The 19694-nt window shown below is 43.5% G+C and overlaps 1 protein-coding gene across 5 annotated transcripts in view; it reads right to left on the bottom strand.

Annotated features, from left to right (window-relative positions):
• The window catches only part of LOC135903794 (uncharacterized), a 468489-nt gene that overhangs the window by 107474 nt on the left and 341321 nt on the right, over positions 1 to 19694 (bottom strand). For 3 of the 5 annotated variants that reach the window (XM_070537736.1, XM_065434206.1, XM_065434211.1), the window contains exon 3: positions 3533 to 3709. The exons of the other annotated variants lie outside the window; for them this stretch is intronic. The gene's annotated coding sequence lies outside the window, so the exon portion shown is untranslated. The remainder of the gene's footprint in view (positions 1 to 3532; positions 3710 to 19694) is intronic. 5 annotated transcript variants of the gene reach the window in all.

A 19694-nucleotide genomic window follows, 5' to 3' on the forward strand; every position in this document is an offset into this window, starting at 1 on the left:
ACATTTAGTTAATATGATGTCATTTTACTAAATCGGTCTCTAAGTGAGTTGCTTCATCGTAGCACTGACAGGAAAAAGATAGAAATGGCAAATGTACCTTGTGCGCAAGATATCGAAGTCATCTCGCAAAGGTCTTACATTACTGGTCTCACGTTACACAACTATAACAATCTCCATACCAAAGCCAAAGTTTGAACGAATACGGCCCTAAGGAGGGCACAAACTTGGACATTGGGTAAACTTGTTTGTAAATACAACAGACCTGCCAGGTTTGTTCTTATTTTCAAACAAATGAACCAGGTCAACACGGAGGAAGAAGAACGACGTCCACGCGAAGGCCAACAGAAGAGGTTGTCACGTGCGTACAATCACCCTCAGACTTACCGAAACGCGCCCTAATTAGGCACCGAAGGGTGCTTAGGATTTCTGGTTGAGGGACCTTTAAAGTGTTAGCCGAATGAATCTTCCTGAGAAAGCATTCGACCTTTGCTCTTTACAGCCCGTGTTCGTTAAAGTCAAGGTGCTTTAGATGCGGTTTCATTGTTCGGATTAAATCTGACGGCAGCTGCACACTTCTGGACGAATTGCCGCATAGAACGAAGATAAAATGTCCTCAAGGCAACGTCAAGATCCTATATATAGCTAAATATCGCATGGAGTGCTACTTTCAGCGGCCGCAATTACGCTACTTTCACTTGCGTAATTAATGCCAATATAACCAAAAATTAACCACATTGAATCATAGACTGCACAATCTCCAGGGTCGGCCCACCTGAGCTCTTGGTGAAATTGAAGATACAGTCTTAGCTGACTTCACAAAGGGCTAGCATATCTGAAATCAATGCCATTATCTTGTAACCACTTTCAGAAAAAAAAAGACGGCCATTTTGCGCCTCTAGAGCGTCGTAGCTAGTGACAATGGGCATCAGTGTTCGTATGAGTGGCCACCTTTGCCGGCATATCATCCTTAACTGAAGAAACGTTACCGCTGCTGCAAACACGAGTTTAGGCGAGTGACGCAGCCCATTGCGATGGTGCTCTACAGCTCATTAGTGTGAAATCTGTTGCACACATTCATTTTAATATACCGTGTGACTGCTGACTCAAAGCTGCTGCATTTATCTGCTACAGTTGGTGTGAAACATGGACGAACGACTGTCATGGCCATGTAGCGTCCGACTTCCCATGTGAAGTCGGCGAACGGGCTGACTTCACAGGTGAACGTCATACTGAATTTTGCGCACTCAAGTATACCTTACCTCCAGAGCTGTACATGTGCACAAATTGCTTGCATAGCGGCACAAAGCTGTAGGTCATGATGTCGAATTTCATTGAAAGAACGCTAGAGAAACAGCGCAAAACATACATGCACGCGGTGGATCAGTTAACCAGTTACTAGAGCGAACTCGTGCCTATAATTTCCAATGGCGATGTCACCAGCGTCATCTGACTGCATTTCAGGGTTGTGAGCATTATGCAAGCTCCCGTATAGCTGAAAATTGACCCCTTTGCCCCATAGACTGCACTGCCTCCGGGATCAGCGTGGTCTTTTGGCCCGTAAAAAGAGTGCCAACAAACTGCATACGCTAAACAAGACAAGTTTGGCGTTATTGAGCGTGAAATACGATACTAAGACACGAAATAAGTGAATGACGAATATGTAAAATAGGCAGAAATTTTCGAATCATTTAAACCACCATGCACGCCGATCTTGTCCTCTACATCACCTACATTTGGTGGACCATTTCTGTTTTTCATTTCATCATTCTTCCTTTCCTTCCTTCTTTTTTTCTTTTCCACATTTGCTTCCCCTGCTTAAGGTAGCAAATCGCACATGCGTCTGGTTGGCCTCCCTGTCTTCCCGTCTCCTTTTTTTTCCTTTTTATTTCTTTCTCTATTATCCATGGTAGGCACAAGAGTTGGGGACCTAAGAAAGCGTTGCAGCATCCACTGTTGTCGAACCGCGGGCTAAGAAAGAGAGAGAGAACGAGAGAATACAGAGGAAGGCAGGGAGGTTAACCAGAGGTAGTTCCGGTTAGCTACCCTGCACGGGGGGAAGGGTTAAGGGGGATAAAAAGAGGAAGAGAGTGGAAGGGGGAGATAGAGAGAAAGCGAGACGAGCATTAAGTGTCAATAAGTGTGAAGGTATCCCCCCTCGAAAGACAAATTTACCCTTCAAAAAAGATTCCAGGAACGAACCCCACACATCAGGGCATAGGTGCACGGTTGTCCCGTCACAGAAAGGACTTCTTGGCTTGAAGGAGAGCACAGGGTCCAAAAGGGAGCGAGGCTGTGGGGCTAAAGATGATGAGCCAGCAGTATGGTCCACCAAATTTCAGTGGATTGCATTACAATGACTCTTCTCGTGCCTAGATTTCAATAGTATTTCCTCCCAACAGCATAAAAACTGGGTGAGTAGCAGTCTACTGCACCTGTTTTCAACAGCTGCTTCTTTGAAACATTCAGCGCGGTAATCAACGCTTTATTTAGCGAGCTTTACTTCCTCAATCTACATGTCTCGATATCTGTATTTTCTTTCTCATAATTACAACTGCGCACGTATTAGAAGAGAAACTATATTGGCTCGAGGCCTGTTTGGGAAAGTTGATTTATGGCCCTGATGAAGATTTGCTGCCCTTTGCCGAAACGTTGGCGTCAGCCGAATCCCCTGTTCAACCGTTGTTGGTGACTTCAAGTCTAAATTCTTATGAGCTTTTGCCTTCTATGCACAGTGAGTTAAGCTTCCATTTACCTTTGGGCGGCAGTGATATGCGGACCTTAAAGGTCATCATTGTATTTGGTCGGTGACTGCCCTGGAATAATTTTATTCCGACGCATTCTCACACGTGGTAACGCTTGGTGTGAAGACTTAAATGCTCCGTGTCAAATAATATTTTTTCACGTGTATCTCTTGTCGTGGTTTGCTCAGTACGCTGTTGACTCCTAGCTCCAAACAGCTGTAAGCCTCGCGCCAGTCAAAGAAAGTTATTCGGTTGGTTGCTTCGTTGTATCTTTCAGTACATTCTTCCGTCCGTTATCTTTTTGTTTAATGCAGCATAAATGGCGGGTTCAGTGCACTAGTGACGTAGGCTCCAGCATGCCCTTCCTTTTTAAAAGCTTTTGTCCTTCTAGGCCATCTATCTAATGTGCGCGCGAAATCAACCATAATGGGAAAAAAGGGCTGGTCTTCTAAGCATATTTTTTTTTGGGGCACAACTATAACACTGTGGGCGGAACCAACTTCATCTAAATAATAATAGCGGTACTATCGCGCATATTAACAGATGTCGGTTGCGCTACAAACGTAATTAATTACACAAGCAATACCTAATGCCAAGTAATGGTCAGAAACCATTAGACTGAAGCCTAAGCGCGGCCTGTACACTCTGCATCACAGGTCCTGTGCACACTCGACCATGATATATCAAATGAAATATGAGCGACGCTTTTCCCAAGCGTACGTAATTCACGTACATAATTTGAGACTTGCAATCAAGCCTCAAACCAATATGTTGAATTCAAGGGGGCATACCTGCTTTTTGTGCAACGTGACACCCCAATTCAGGGTGAATGTCACTTCACAAATTTGTCGTCAACAGTTGCAATGATGTCAACAGAAAAAAAAAAACGACAGCATATCGACTTGCGCGTGGGAGCCTGGATTCTGGTGCTGGGTGATGACAAAGATCGTCCTTCCGGTTGAGGTCACCTGCAAAAGGAATATTATGATGAAAGACAGTCGATCATAATACTTGCAACAGGTTGTACGATAGTATCATAAGGTACCCTGAGCAATGATCGCTATAAAAAATTACGCGTTTTTTTTTCCAAGCGATTGGTGAAAATAAAAAATCAACAGGAGAGGATAACGTGATGACGCTGTGACCGCACAAGAGGCTGACAACTGCAATATGCCATTCTGCAAAGTGCTCTGGCATTGAAAATTGAGACAAACAGTGCATTGGCACTTTCTTCGTAGACTTAGTACAACCTCCTGCTGTAAGCCTTTCAAGGCGCAAGACACAGGCACCTTGAAGTCTCACCAACCGGATATTAAAGACCTGCCTGCTTCCTGCAGATTTATATAGAGCTTGTCCAGTTCAAGCTGCAGTCGCTTCTGTAATTTGCACCACAATGCGACATGATAAAAAGAAAATGCATATAAAGAGCACCAAGCCAAAGTCGTACATTATTTCTGAAGGTTGCAGAGTCGTCTTCCACAGAGGACATGTACATGTACTTCTGCAGAGTCGGTGCAGAGCTTTTCTTCTTGGTACAGGTGCTACGTTTAGCTGTTATGTATTTCCGTGTATCCCTCTTTCGTCCTATAAAGGGAGTAATGGAATTACTGTAATTTAATGGAGCCTTGTTAAAAGCTTTAAAACATCACTCGCATTTTATGTGCACTCTAAACAGAGCAGCACAGTAGCTTTACTAAATGTGTCATGCACAGACAGCAATGGTCAATGTAAAAGAATATAAAGCAATAAGCTTTGCGAGGGTAAGCCGATAGCTACCGGTGTTATGAGCTCCCATTTGAAACTGGCGGATTTACCATTAAAGTTGCCGAAAGCCATTCGTAAGTAAGTTCGATTCGATTTAAAGGTTTAACTGAAATCGAAAACTTCCAGGTTTAACTGTTGTTCGTGAGCTAGAGAGGTTTTGATGGCGGCAAATAGGTAGTCGACCTGCACCATGCCTATTCTTGCTTTACGATAACGGACTTGCGAACGCAACGCAGAGATTTGCGCGGATAATTTTATGTGCTAGCCAGTAGGCACAGCGACTTTTGTCGGCCAGAGTAAGGGCCTGCTCATTTTGGCAGTGCCCTTACCACTGCTTACGAGTTCCTTCAAGAGCAGGTACCAATGACATATTTCACCCACTGCTTTTCATCTGACAGTTACTCAATACTTGATACACGTATACTGTATAAGGCATGAGCGCGCAATATGTTTTTAAACTTTATTTTTCTTGTCGAGGTGGGTGAAAACCTTTAGCATAACGGCGAGAAATCATCCGACACTTTTGTGCTAAACACAAGGCCACAGGTTTGGAACTCTCCGGTAGCGGCTCCGTTTACACGAACTGTAATAGGAATACCCACCCGTATAGATTTAACTGCGCGTTAAAGAATTACAGATCAGTAATATTATTCGGGAGGCTTCCAGTATGCAAAGCCAGCAAAACAACTACGCGCTTCAAAACCTGCTGCATCATTTTCACTTTCACTATTTTATTCCATCAAAGTTGCTATGTAAAAGGGCTTCTGTGCATACAACATTGAATTCAATTCAATTCAGTTTTTGTTCTATTTCTCACATCAAAAAGTGATGGAGGCCAGAAAAAAAAGTGAATGTTTGTTCACTTGACGGGTACTCGGGCCTCCCTTAAGGCATACAGCATGAGATTACAGGCTATTTTTGACATAAAGAAACACTTTCAATATACGCAATTACAATTCACAGAAACAACGCTATAAAAGCACATCAAAATAAAAACAAGAGAAATATCATTGCTCACAGATATTCGCTACTGAAGATACATGAGAAACCTTCTCTAATGGTTTGTTACTGGTGGATGCAATATATATTTGATGTTCCAGCAGGTAGTTGAAAAGTTTCGCAAGCCTGTGGGATAGGCTTGCGAAAGTTAAAGGTTAAAGGTGTTAAAGGTGGTTAAAGGTGGTTAAAGGTGTATACCGTAGACTCCAGTTGTTATTTAGGTATTTGTATGGGTGTGGTTTTACTTTAAAATCCGATAATGAGCATAGAGTTCTATTAGAAAATTTAAGGCATTGTTTATATCTGAGGGGTAAATCTGCGCATAGCAGATGTCAAGGGAAATTTTGCATGAACGTGTGAAAAGTGTTGCGGTATGTGTTTTTCAGTGTTCCCCAGCTAAACATGACGGATGGCTTTCTTTTGTAGCACGTGTAATCCTTTTATATTTGCTATTGTCGCGGTGTTACGCTATAGCTGTAATAGTCACAAATATGGCAATTACGAAATCCGTTTCCATTACCTTGCTTAGCTTTTCCCTTCGTTTTCCTTTCGTAGTATCTGCCCCCGTCATTCCTCTCTGACCGCCAAGATGACTGGGTGGCTGCAGCCTTGCGCTGCAGAGCACGAGGAAACAAGTTTAAATCACGGCAGAGGTGGCTGCATTTCAATGAGAGCAAAATGCAAGGGGGGAAAAATAAAAAAGAAAGGCTCGCATGCTTACATTTAGGAGCATCTTAAAAACAAAACTCGGCAATCAAAATTAACGCGGAGCTCACGCCACGGCGTCATCCAAAACTCATTGTAATGTTTCGGGTCATTCGTCTGCACAATCGTCACCACCGTTTTTGTTCCACGCTTCTAAGCTTATGTAAAAGGTATGAAAACCAGGAGCAGCCGCTATAGGTGTCACTTCACGAACGAATAGTAAAGTTTCCTGACAGATGCTGCCAAAATCGAACTGTGGCTGAACAATCCCCAACCCTACTTGTTTTCTCTTTTCTGACGAAGCCCCTTTCACTACTTTCATTTCCTCTCTGTGCCGGCGCAGTCACCGCCCCATGGGATGAGGAAAAGTATTGCTTCTGCAGGATTGAGCTGCTGGTCCTTGATCTGTCGTGGCCCCTCTCTGTCTTCCCCACGCAATTTCCGCTGTTGAAAGCCCCTCGCTTTGTGCGCTTCCGGCTCGGCAGTGGAGTACCTGGCATGCACTCCACAGAGTTAACATTGAGATGCACACCGCCACACTCTGTTCCTCAGCATTCCGTTATTTATAAGCTGCGCAATAACCGCACGCTATAGTTGTATGTATCCATGTACGAAACAATCGAGGCTTGTGCTGCTCGACACACTCGACACGAGGTCGCGGATTTGTGGCCAAGTGGAAGACGCCTCGGTGCGCCCTGTTCGCAGTTCTAGCGTTCCCATCGCAACGCAATTCGCATAATTGTATATAACGGAAGCACGCTTAGCTGTCATTGTCTGATCAAGGAGGGGCGCCTCTTTGACGTCTTCTTTGGTCAGCAAGAATACGCGTTTTAGCTTCTCTGCCGTGATGCCAGAGCTGTGCTCGATTTCACCGCCTTCGCTCTCATCGCGTCGTGTTCAGTATACAGTAAATGTTAAACAAAACGCCAAATTAGCATTTTTTACTCACTCACTGCAGCTCAGTTTTGATACAAAGGCCTCAGTAATGATCTTTAAGTATATAGGTCAACCTAACGCGTCTAATCAAGTATTCTTCCCCTCTATAGGTAATGCGTTTCAGTTATGTTCGTCTGAACACCATTTAGGCGCCTGCTTTAAGGCAGACGATAGTGTAGGTTATCCGTGACATATAACACATATTTTGTATCATATAAGCATTGTCTGCACACCACACGTCAAAAGCTCATCACGGAAAAATATGGAAAGTCAGGCGAGTTAGCCTAACTTCATTTTGTAGTAACTGCGCCGAATGACATGACACGAAGACAAAAAGGGGCGCGGAAAAAGTGCCCATTTCCCACCAAGATTATATCATACACAACAAGCTATTATATGCACACATAATATTAAGGGAAGCTCCTACCAATATGCGCAAGCGATAAACACGTGTCACAAGCTGAATGAATGTGCTGAAATTGGTCATTTCAATAAAAAATTCGAAAAAGCACTACTGCCCTAACAGAGTCCTTGAAGCGCAAGGACCTGAAGGCGTGTGCTGTACAAGGAGTACAATCACAGCAGTACCCTCTAGAAAAAGGATATGCAATGATACTATTGGGCTATTAACATGCAGAACCACATCATTCAAGAAAGCTAGGACAGCTTTGGTGGTAAAAGGGGGTTCCTTACCAAGAAACATACCTGGATGGAGAGGGATACAATACCGGTATGCTAGAGAAAAATGTTTCCTTCTATCTCTTTCGGCTTCCCGACACTCCACGAGGACGTGGAGGACGGTGAGCCTTTCACCACATCTACCACAGGTAGGAGGTTCCTTGCCATTCTGCTATTCTGCTATTCTGAGTCTACAGAATAGGACATCAGTCCGTCTTGTTTTTGTAACGGCGGGCCAGAAACCCATCCTCGGCTTTATCAAATGGAGCTTATCATTTTTTTCATTGTCCCACATGCGTTGCCAGTAGCTTCGCCGTTTCCTTCGCAAAATAGGCTTGAGGTCTGTAGCTAGTGGATAGTAGTAATGCTATTACCAGCTTGAGGTGTGACTGATGTGGCCATTTGGTCGGCCAGCACATTACCTTCGATGCATCTATGAACAGGTACCCAACATATTGTCACATGTCTACGAGACGAATAAATATTGCACAAGAGAGAGTAAAGCTAAATGAAAACATTATTGTTTTGTTTTCTTACGGACATTAGTGCTTTTACAACACTTAGCGAGTCCGTGAGTATTATCGCTTTCTTTAGTTTTAATTTCTTTATATGTTTTACCGCAGACAGTACTGCGTAGGTTTCTGCAGTAAAGATGCTTATATGGGGGTTCAGTACACCTGCTTCAGAGGAAGAAGGTCCAACAGCCGCGTAAGACACACCAACATACGATTTTGACGCATCGGTGTAGTATTCCGGACAACAGTACTTCAATTAGAGTTCATAGAAATGCATTCGTATTTCGAGCTCTGGTGCGTATTTTGTAACTCTTGCAAAAGATATATCACACTCTATTATCTGCCAATACCAAGGCGGTAGCAGCTTCGCTGAAGGCATCGAACGGTGTTCGAAGAGTGGAACATCCATTTCCATGCTAAGCTCCCTCACACGGAGTGAGAAAGGCTGTCTCACAGAGGGTCGATTGCGGAAAAGTGCAGTATATGTCGAATCGTTAATAGTTTCCCAACATGGATGGTCAGGATTAGAGTGCACTTTAAGGAAATGTGTAAAGCTGGTGTAAGATCTCTGCAGATTGAGTGACCACTCATTCGATTCTACATAGAAGATGTAAGAAAATATGTAAAGCTGGTGTAAAATCTCTGCAGTTTGAGTGACCGCTTATTCGATTCTACATACGAGATTTCAATGGGGCTGGTTCTGAATGCGTTTGTGGCCAGACGGATACCCAGATGGTGGACGGGATCCAGCATCTTTAGTGCACTCGGGGCGGCAGAGTTGTACACCATGGCGACATAGTCTAATCTTGATTGAATGAGGCTCCTATAAATGTTCATTATACACTTCCTGTCGCTACCCCATGTTGTGTGTGATAGTATTTTGAGTAAGTTCATTGTTTTTAGACATTTAGCTTTGAAATATTTTATGTGTGGGATAAAAGTAAGCTTGGAGTCAAGTATTACACCTAGAAAGTTGTGTTCTTTGTTGACAGGTATTTCTTGTCCACACAGTTCCATGCACGGGTCTGGAACCAGGCCTCTCTTTCTTGTAAAGAGAACACACGAACTTTTGTGGGGGTTGACATTAAACCCATTTTCGCCTGCCCACTTAGATATCTTGTTCAATCCCTGCTGTACTTGTCTTTCGCACACTGCAAGGTTACAGGATTTAAAACCTTAAAACCTATTTGTGTGTCATCTGCGTAGACGGAATAAAATATAGCTGGCGGTAAGGAAGCGCGGAGCGTGTTCATCTTAATGATAAAGAGAGTGCAACTGAGTACGCCTGCCTGGGGTACACCAGTTTCCTGTATGAATGTACGCGAGAGTGCATTACCTATTTTCACCCAAAATGTACGGTTTCGTAGGTAGCTTTCAATAATGTTTAGCATATTGCCGCGGATGCCCAGCGCCGACAGCTCGCGCAATATTCCGTACCGCCAAGTTGTATTGTACGCCTTTTCTATGTCAAGAAATACGGATAGGAAGGATTGTTTATGTACGAAAGCATCGCGAATGTATCATTTGATGTCCGTGAGATGGTCGTTGTAGATCGCCCTTCCCTGAAACCACATTGAAGTGGGTCAAGCATATTGCTGGACTCTAGAAAATGTACGAGACGGCGATTGAAATTTTTTTCAAAAAGCTTGCAAAGACAGCTCGTAAGTGCTATAGGACGGTAGATGATCAGCAGTGATGTATCCTTACCGTGCTTCAAAACACGGATCACAATAGCTTCTTTTCATTTAGATGGGAGGTACTCGGCAGCCCATATATAGCATTGAAAAGTGCGAGTAGCGTTATTTGAGTATCGTTGTGGAGATGTTTAAGCATGCCGTACAGGATCCTGTCAGGTCCAGGTGCAGAGCTCTGACATGCAGCCAAAGCAGCTGTCAATTCGGCAATGTTAAAACTTATTTGCTTTCGGCAGCTAGGCCAGCCACCCGCCACCGACGCCAAAATTGGGACGCTACGGGGCCCGAAGGAAACGCAGACGCCAGCTGTACGTAGCTACTATAACCTTTCTTTCTTTCTTTCTTTCTTTCTTTCTTTCTTTCTTTCTTTCTTTCTTTCTTTCTTTCTTTCTTTCTTTCTTTCTTTCTTTCTTTCTTTCTTTCTTTCTTTCTTTCTTTCTTTCTTTCTTTCTTTCTTTCTTTCTTTCTTTCTTTCTTTCTTTCTTTCTTTCTTTCTTTCTTTCTTTCTTTCTTTCTTTCTTTCTTTCTTTCTTTCTTTCTTTCTTTCTTTCTTTCTTTCTTTCTTTCTTTCTTTCTTTATTGATTTATTTAGGACAATATACAGATTGTCTAAGGTTACACGGCTAAAGGCAAACGTTTGCCTGATTTCGCAAACGTTTGCCTTTAGCCTAGTATACCTAATATACCATATCTTAACATACCATATCCAAGTTTGGATAAAATAGACAAGGTTAACCGTTGCTTCCTGGAAAAGTGGGAATTAAGAGGAAGCGAGGAGAAGACAGGAAATATGAAAAGTAAGCGAGAAAGTCGAACGTTGGAGGCAAGTGCAGGAAGAGGCAATCAACCGGCTTCCCCCGTTGAGTCGGGGGAATTCGGTAGTTGGGGAAGTCGGTAGTCGGGTGAAGTCGGGAGAAGTCTAGGTGAATCGGGGGCCAACGAGGTGTGTTGCCTCTGCGGGGGGGGGGGGGTCATAGAGGTCTGCATGCCTGGAATTGGCTCAACCAACAGGAGGATCCCCTTTACGCCGGACACGGCTAAGCCGCGCACAGCTACAAGCGGGAGTGTCCAACCCCACGTGCTCGGGTCCATTCTGTCGCAACAAACCAAACGCCTGCTGACGGAAACACCCCTGCGGGGCTGTTCTTGTGAGATTGAAGGGTCTACTTCGTATTTGTTTATTTACATAAGCAGTTATACACCGCTTGTATACCTCAGGTAGGTCACTATCGATCATGGGTAAGGCCAAAGCGGAAAGCCAAAATATGAGTAATTCAAGATGAAGCTTTCAGAAATACCAAGCCGCAATGACGATGCTAAACTTTGCAGCCTTTTTTCCCTATCGCGTGAACATTTTGGCCCGTCCCATTGAACAGCAAAGAGTACATTTCATGGTCGTGCTCGCAAGGGTTCGTGCAAAGTTGATATGAACCAAGATAAACGGTATAGAACAGGAAAAGCGACGATTTAAGGCGAGGTTCCTGAAGTAAAGGGAGAGGGTGGCAACTGTCAAGCTTTTATGAGCGTTGTAAAATATGATTTAAAGCATGGTCTGACGTGCAAAAGCTAAAGTTGGAGTTAAAGCAAAGATAGGACAAAGGAATGAAAGATATGCCGCCCTAATATCAACACTTGAAAGAGCCGAGTGTCCTAGGAAAAACTAAAAAAAAAGGAAGAAATTATACTAGTGTATAAGCAATAGTGCCATCAAACATTGAGAACCTCCCACGAAAGAAAAAAAGAAGACATGCTTAAGCAAAAGAAAGAACTTGAACGAATTTGAAAGAAATGAGTGGAACGAATAAGTGAGAATAAGAAGAGGGATAATGGTCCCTTCTTGGCCTGTGTTGAAGAAAGTACCTACAGAAAATTATCCTTCATATATGTAGTTGCAGCATCAGCCCACTTTCCACCTCCCTCCCCCAAATGCAGAGAAAGAACAACAAAATACCTAAAATAGAGAGAAGGAAGCGTGCGAGACACTCATCGATATCCTTCAAGCCCACGAACGCGTAATCTCAGAAGGCCGCAGGGCTTAGGGAATGCTATCAGCACGTGAGAAGAAATCGGTGCCCTTTTCACTTTATTCTCTCCTTTATTTGCTTCTATTCTATGCTTCTGTTCATGTCACTTTTTCGCCTGTACCAGCACAGAAAAGAATAAGAAGTGACTTTTGGGGGACTCTAGTGCCATTCTTTCTTGCTTTTTCTTTATGTTATAATTTTAATTTCCTTATGTGTTTGTGACTTGTACGAAGGCTGCTTATTACTTTGAGCCTTATCTCATCTGTAACTTCGAGCCTTCTCCCAGTCATGTGCCCTGTCCTTGTTTCTTTTTGTAGAAATATTCTACGAAAACATCCCTATTTCGATGCCACGATCGCAACGTCATTAATAGGGAGCAGTCCTAATAAAAGAGCAGGTGTGTTTAATCCTGCCTTTACAAATTATGTTTTCCTTTCCATTTACACGAAAGCAATTGTTGGGTTGACATTTGTCGCCATTCGACACTAAGGAATAAAAGAATTTTCAAGGTATTATCAAGAAGCATCTTTCTTGAAATCTGAAAACTACAATTGGAAGTCAATGAATAAAACAAAACAAAGTCTAGCTGCCTCGAATGCAGCTCACTAATTCGAATGTACCTATCGATGAAGCCGCAACCTTAATTCGCTTCAACTAGCTAAAGTGTTCATGAAACAGAGAATCTATATGACGTGCGAAGAGCACAGGTAGTTGGTGAGCTCCACAAAGAACTGAAGTGGCATGACACCGCTTCCCTCACAAGCCATGTGTGATCAAAGGTCTCAAAAGAAATTAAGCCACCTTACTGCTCCACATTCGCACGGGCTCTGCTCGTACCCCTGCGTGGATGTTTAATACTGGCCTGGCGTTATCACCATTATGTTCAACGTGTGGTGTGTGCGGTGACATAGAACATTACCTAATGTGCTGTACTGTGTATAACGCGGAAAGGAGGGTGTTATTCGGGTCCCTCAAAAACACAGGACTTCCTCACAGTTCGCTTCAGGACATAGTTTTCCCGCGTGGGAACCGGTTGTGTAGGAAGGAGGTCTCTCGCCTTTGTTAAATTACCTACAGGACACGGATTTGGCTTCCACATGGTGAACTGAGGAGTGAACATATGTAATTGGGAGGTCTGTGTCGGATTACGTGATTTAATTATTTTAAGTGTCGCTACGGTGGAGCAATTGCCGGCAGCAGCTGCAAGGCTAATCCCACCAGTAGCCTACAACAACTCAACTCAACTCAACTCACAGGTAATTGGAACGAAAAAAAAAAAAAAACATGTACTTCGAGTACCAAAAAAGAAAGAACAGAACTGTGCATCTAACTGTCGGCATTTTTATTACGTGACTTCGTATAGCTACTTCGAAGTAGTACGAAATGAATTTTCCTAACACATGTCATTCATTAGAGTTCTGTACTGCCTCGAAGGCATGGGCCCAGAAGATATCCTTGAGGCGCATCACTACTGAGTTCCTGGCAGCTTAGAAAGACTCGTGATGGAAAGTAAAAACAGGGAGGAACTCAACCAATGAGCGTGAAGAACACATTGAAACAAAATTTTGCGCTGTGAAGGCTGCATTCCAAGCGCACGCATATATTGCGAATACTTCTTTAAAACAGACGCACAATTATTGAAGAATAATAATGTGCCCTTTTTATGAAGGACAGGTCTTATGCTTGTTACTTTACTGCATAATTTCTTCGTGCTTCAATAATTGATGCCACGTGGTGCACTTGGGTTGCATTTATTTCCATAATGCCCAAGCAAAATTCTGGCAACAATATTGGGATAGAACGATGGCTAAGATTTGCATAACAAGAGGCCTGTTCCTATTTTGTCATATTTTTGGTACTTGTCCCGTTTTTATGTGTGCTATATTGTATTATCTTAGTTAATGGTTTCAGTCTTAGTCTGGTTAATGGTTAATCTTAGTTTCAGTATAGTCGCGTTTTTGCTCGTTTGGTACGTTCTACACAGACGGCTTCAGGACGGTGATGTAACTGACATTTTTTTTCTTTTTCTTGTGTCTGTGCAATGGGCTGTGCTAACTGCGTTGTTGTAAAAGAATTTTTTTTGTCCAACTTTATATTGAGGGCTGTGCCCGTGACCTACAACGCTACACCAGAAATTGTTTCTCTTTATCTTCACTGCAGATTTAGGCATTCACAATATGCAGCAAAGAAGAGGTAGTGAATCCAGAGAAGCCTTCTCTCCTGGAAACTTCCCCAAATCGTTACCGAAAGTGTGTGGTGGACCTAGACGGTGTTGCAGGCACGTACCCAGGATTTTTTTTCGGGGGGGGCCCACCACCACCACCACCACCATAATAATCATCATCATCATTATCATCATCATCATCATCCTGTTTTATGTCCACTGCAGGACGAAGGCCTCTCCCTGCGATCTCCAATTACCCCTGTCATGCGCCACCCGATTCCAACTAGCGCCCACGAATTTCCTAATTTCATCGCTCCACCTAGTGTTTTGTCGTCCTCGATTGCGTTTCCCTTCTCTTGGTACCCATTCTGTAACCTTAATGGTCCAACGGTTATCTAACCAGCGCATTACATGATCTGCCCAGCTACATTGTTTCCTCTTGATGTCAATTAGAATATCCTCTATACCCGTTCGCTCTCTGATCAAAACCACTCTGTTTCTCTCTTAACGTTATGCCTAGCAATCTTCGTTCGATCGCGCTTTGCGTGGTCCTTAACTTGCTCTCAAGTATCTGCCCCATATGCACTGGCAAAATGCACTGGGAAATGCACTGGCAAATGCATTGGCACTGGACATATTGCACTGGCAAAATGCACTGATTGCACACCTTACTTTTCAATAATAATGGTAAGCTTCCAGTCAGGAGCTGGCAATGCCTGCCGTATGTGATCCAACCTATTTTTATTATTCTGTGAATTTCCTTCTCATGATCAGGGTCCCCTCTGATTAATTGACCTAGGTAAACGTACTCTTTCAGTCTCTAGTGGCCGACTGGCCATCCTGATCTCTTGTTCCTTTGCCCGGCTATTTATCATTATCTTCATCTTCTCCATAATAATATTCAACCCCACTCTTACACTCTCTCTGTTAAGGTCTCCAATCATTTGTTGTAAATCGTCTGCATTGTTGTTGAACACAACAATGTCATAGGCAAACCGAAGGTTGCTGAGATATGTGCCGTCGATCTTTACTCCTAAGCCTTCCCAGTTTAATAGCTTGAATTCTTCTAAGCACGCAGAAAACAGCTTTGGAGAAATTGTCTCCCTGTCTGGCCCCTTTCTCTATAGGTATCTCCCTGCTTTTCTTGTGTAGAATTAAGGTAGCTGTAGAACCTCTGTAGATATTCTAACGCGAAAGACGAGTCAGTAAGACGAGAAACTATTTACAGATTATATTTACAACAACGGTTGCAGCGCTGACCGGTTACATTCACAGCGCGAGCCCAATTCGTTCTTCCTCCTCTTTTCTGGAGTGATGGCGCCTACGCGCCTCGTTCAAACAAACAAATACCTCACGCATGTAGCAATATTTTCCAAGCTTTTTACGTAAGCGTTCTGTACTCCTTGATTACGTAGTGCCTCTACGATTGCTGGTATCTCTACTGAATCAAATGCCTTTTCGTAATCTATATAAGCCACATAGAGAGGCTTATTGTACTCTGCACATTTCGCGATAACCTGATTGATGACATGGATGTGATCCATTGTAAAGTATCTCTTCCTGAAGCCAGCATGTTGCCTTGGTTGACAGAATCCAGTGTTAACCTTATTCTATTGGAGATTATTTTGGTAAATATTTTATATAATACTGGGAGCAAGCTAATGGTCCCATAATTGTTCAATTCTTTAACGTCTCCTTTTTTGTGGATTAGTATAATGTCTGCATTCTTCCAGTTTTCTGGGACCCTTGCAGTCGATAGACACTTCGTATAAAGAGCCGCCAGTTTTTCAAGCATTATGTCTCCTCCATCTTTGGTTAAATCGACTGTTATTCCACCTTATCCTCCCTCTCTTCATCGTTTCATGTCTTGCAGGGGGCCCTTCTGACCTGATCGCTAGTTATAGGAGAGTTTCTGTATCCTGTTCATTACTGTTTCTAAGTGAACAATCGTGACTCCTCTGGGTACTGTATACAGGTCAGCTTAGAATTTTTGCGCTGCTTTTTCCGCATCATCAGCAATCTCGATCTTCGAGATTGCTGATGATGTTTTCCTTCTTGACTTTTAGTGCATACATCATGGTTTGTCCTATACCAGGTTTCTTTTTTACTGATTTCAGGCTGCGTTCATTTTTTACGGCTTTTTCAGTCTTTCTCATGTTATAGTTTCGAATATCAGTTATTTTCGCCTTGTTGATCAGTTTTGACAGTTCCGCGAATTGCGTAACTCTGTGCGGCCGCTAGTCCCATACAACCACGTAGAGCGCAGGACTCTGCGATTCTAGACGTACTGCGCTCACTGCAAAAGGTTAGAAAAACGCCCACATAAGCACAGCAGAGAAGTGGCTACGTGAGGCGGTTCGACCGATAACTGTAGAAGCGTCATTCAAAACACGTAATTGTTCTCCGCTTCCGGCGGCGTTTTCTCTACTTCCTTTTTAAATAAAAAGATGTTGATCCATAAATACTCTCATTAACAACGGTTAACTTTTTTATTATTCGCTTTTGCTTGCAGTTTGGTTGTTGCCTTGGCTCTCTCCCTTAGTAGATCGCTTAATTTCTCAACCCCTTGCGATTTTCGTTTCCATTTGCCAATTTTGCACGAAAAGTGCTATGCAGTTAGGGAAAAACAGACGAGGTAACGGGCGACAGTCATCTTGCTTATGGGTTTAAGGGTTATTGCAGGGTTCCATGATGGACGCTCTTTCACATTATTCCCCACCTTATCTAACCCATATCACGTGTATATGGTTCCGGGCATCTGCCAGCGTTGCGGCGAGCCGTAACTCAAGGAAACAATGAAGCAAAGGGATAAGTTAAACGCAATTGGTGTTTTCTTCGGCCGCAACTCGTTCCATGAGAGTACAGACCAGCTGAGTAACAGCCGCATCCCTCTCCTGGTCCCAGGATCAGCCTAAACAAAGAAGGTTGAACTAACATAAGCAACATGCAGCTATGCGCGTGATGGTTGAATAGATGGTGACAACTGAACGCACCTCGACTTAATCGCGTGGGTGTGGAAATCTACGAGAAAACGGTCCTTCACAATACAAGAGATGCCGATAACTACCGCCATCTAAAAGGAGTGAAAAAGGCAGCATAATGTTGACCGATGAACCGCTGCGAAGTCTCAACATTGATCTGGCGGCGCTTTAGGAATGTGTGAGGAGTGGTGGCGTGGGTGGGGAGGGGGGGGGGTATGCCACTTGATTTCGGGGGGGGCCCGGGCCCCCCCGGGCCCCCCCTTGGGTACGTGCCTGCGGTGTTGTAAGCGAACTTCGCACCTCCGCTATCGCTCCCGTGCACACTCGTGGCCACTAGAGCCGCGTGAACATAAAGCGGCACAAAGTGGTTGTTGATGGACAAAGTTTATACATCGAGTGGACTCACACATTGTGAGCTGTAGCCGGCTATGGCGTAAGTGAAAAAAATCTGGAAGCAGGTAGCACGATTCTGCGGCGAGACCTTATATGAGCCTGTATTCCTGTACTAGCTCCTATACTACAATGGTTCGTGAGAGCACAGAACGGTGCTTTCCAATGGTGTGTACACTTTATTAGCGAATACGACCTGCACATAACACAATCTGCTAAGGAAAGGCAGCGATTATCTCCCTTGAACTATATAGTATGAGACGTAGCCAGGTTTTGTATTTTGACCGGTAATTGTAAAGGTAAAAAGGAACAGGGTTTAAATTTGCTTTTTCTAGGTTATTCGGAAATGCTTAGACAGAAACCTCAATTTACACAGTGAACTGTTACGCTATTTCAAAGTGAATCAAAAACTCACCCCCCCCCCCCTTCTCCACGCCTTATATATACGCAAGCACAAACACAACATGTACGACCAGTTCAAAAGCTTAGCACTAGCTTTGAATGCTTTGGCTTTTGTATAGAGTAAGATTTTCACAGTGCCCATTTATTTTTCTATATTGTAAATGATATTTATTTGATAAACCTAAAACATATGGTAGTCCTCTATGCCATGTAGTGCAGTAAGTTACAGAGAGCAAGTTCGACGTGCACGACATCAGATTAGACATGTTCGTACGTGACAAAATTTTGTTTAATATTTGGGCAAATGGCAAATTTAATTATTTAATTACTGAAGAACCCACTATCGTAGAAGTGCAGCTAAAAATAAACTACTAAGCGAAATCTTAAACGAGTGACTGCATTATCTTTGGCCTCCTATTTATCAGTGCCCCTCCTACGTATATTGAGCAAGCAATGGAAGAAACAACTGTTTAATTTTGAATGCTTTACATGCGTATTGCGTAGACTGCAAACAGTGTGCAGTTCTTTTACCGCCCTGCAAGGCAGCGGGATGTCTGTGAAGTTACGGCGATTATTCTCGTCTCCTTGAGCGTAGTGTATACGAAAGATGCCTGATGAAAGGGGCTCTTACTTTGCGAAATAGATACAGCCAAGCTCATTTATCTCACTCAGCTGTAAGAAGCGTTCTCCCAGGCTCGACCAGGATAAAAGAAAAAGGTCTCGTGGATTGCAGTAAGCGTTTGACGACAGTGCAGTTATCTGCCCACGTTCAGCCAAGAAATACACCTGAAAGTATCCTATGGAAGTAGGCAAAGAGTCAAAGATGATTCGCTATTGCGCCCGAGTAACTTCGTTAGAATATGGTGAACTCGCTCCTTTCTACTTCTTTTGCATTATCCAAGGACTCCTTATTTCTCTTCTCATACCTCAGTGCCTTTTGTTTTAACGTCCTCCCTTTATTCCTCTATCTCTCCACGTAATCTGTCCTTTTACCTCCCTCTCCCCTCTCCCTCAGCACAGGCTAGCAAACCGGCTCTTCTCCTCTGGTAAACCTGACTGCGTTTACACTTTATTCCGTCTTGTCCAATTGGTTGGCTAAATACGCATTTCAAGAATGCGCTTCCTTTAGAGTTATTTGCTTTTTTTTTGCTGTCTTTTTACTGACTTCGCCGCTTGTCTTGCACAGGCGTTTCGACTCGCGCTTCTCCATTGTCGTTTGTTACCTCTGCTGATCTTTACGGCGTCCATTTCCAAACTCTTTTTGACTAGATTTTACAGTTTTACCAATTTAGTCCGAAAGTACCTATTTTTCCCGTTTGCGACAACGGCGATAAGCCAGCTTTATTTGAAGCGTGATGATAATTGACGATCTTTCTGTACTCCGACTGCTCGAGCCCCGACTTTTGATCGCGTATGGAGGGATAACTCTGAGCGCTAAACAACAAAACGAACAAAACAAAGAAAAAATATTCTGCACACCAACTATGAAGGTCTGAGAAGCGCCGATCTCCCGCTCTCGACCTTTCCCCACCTCGCTGCATCCGGCCTTACTAGCCACCCTTCCTCAATACCCCGGGCTTTGACACAGACTCTGAAGCGTTGCCTCTGTACGTGATACGGCAAGCTAAAATGCAGGCTGCTGCGAAAGAGATATTGTGCAGCTTGCAAAAGGTGAAAGTGCTGTTTGATGCCAGGGGCGCC

The sequence above is a fragment of the Dermacentor albipictus genome, chromosome 4 (assembly GCF_038994185.2).
Source record: "Dermacentor albipictus isolate Rhodes 1998 colony chromosome 4, USDA_Dalb.pri_finalv2, whole genome shotgun sequence".
Classification (NCBI taxonomy): domain Eukaryota; kingdom Metazoa; phylum Arthropoda; class Arachnida; order Ixodida; family Ixodidae; genus Dermacentor; species Dermacentor albipictus.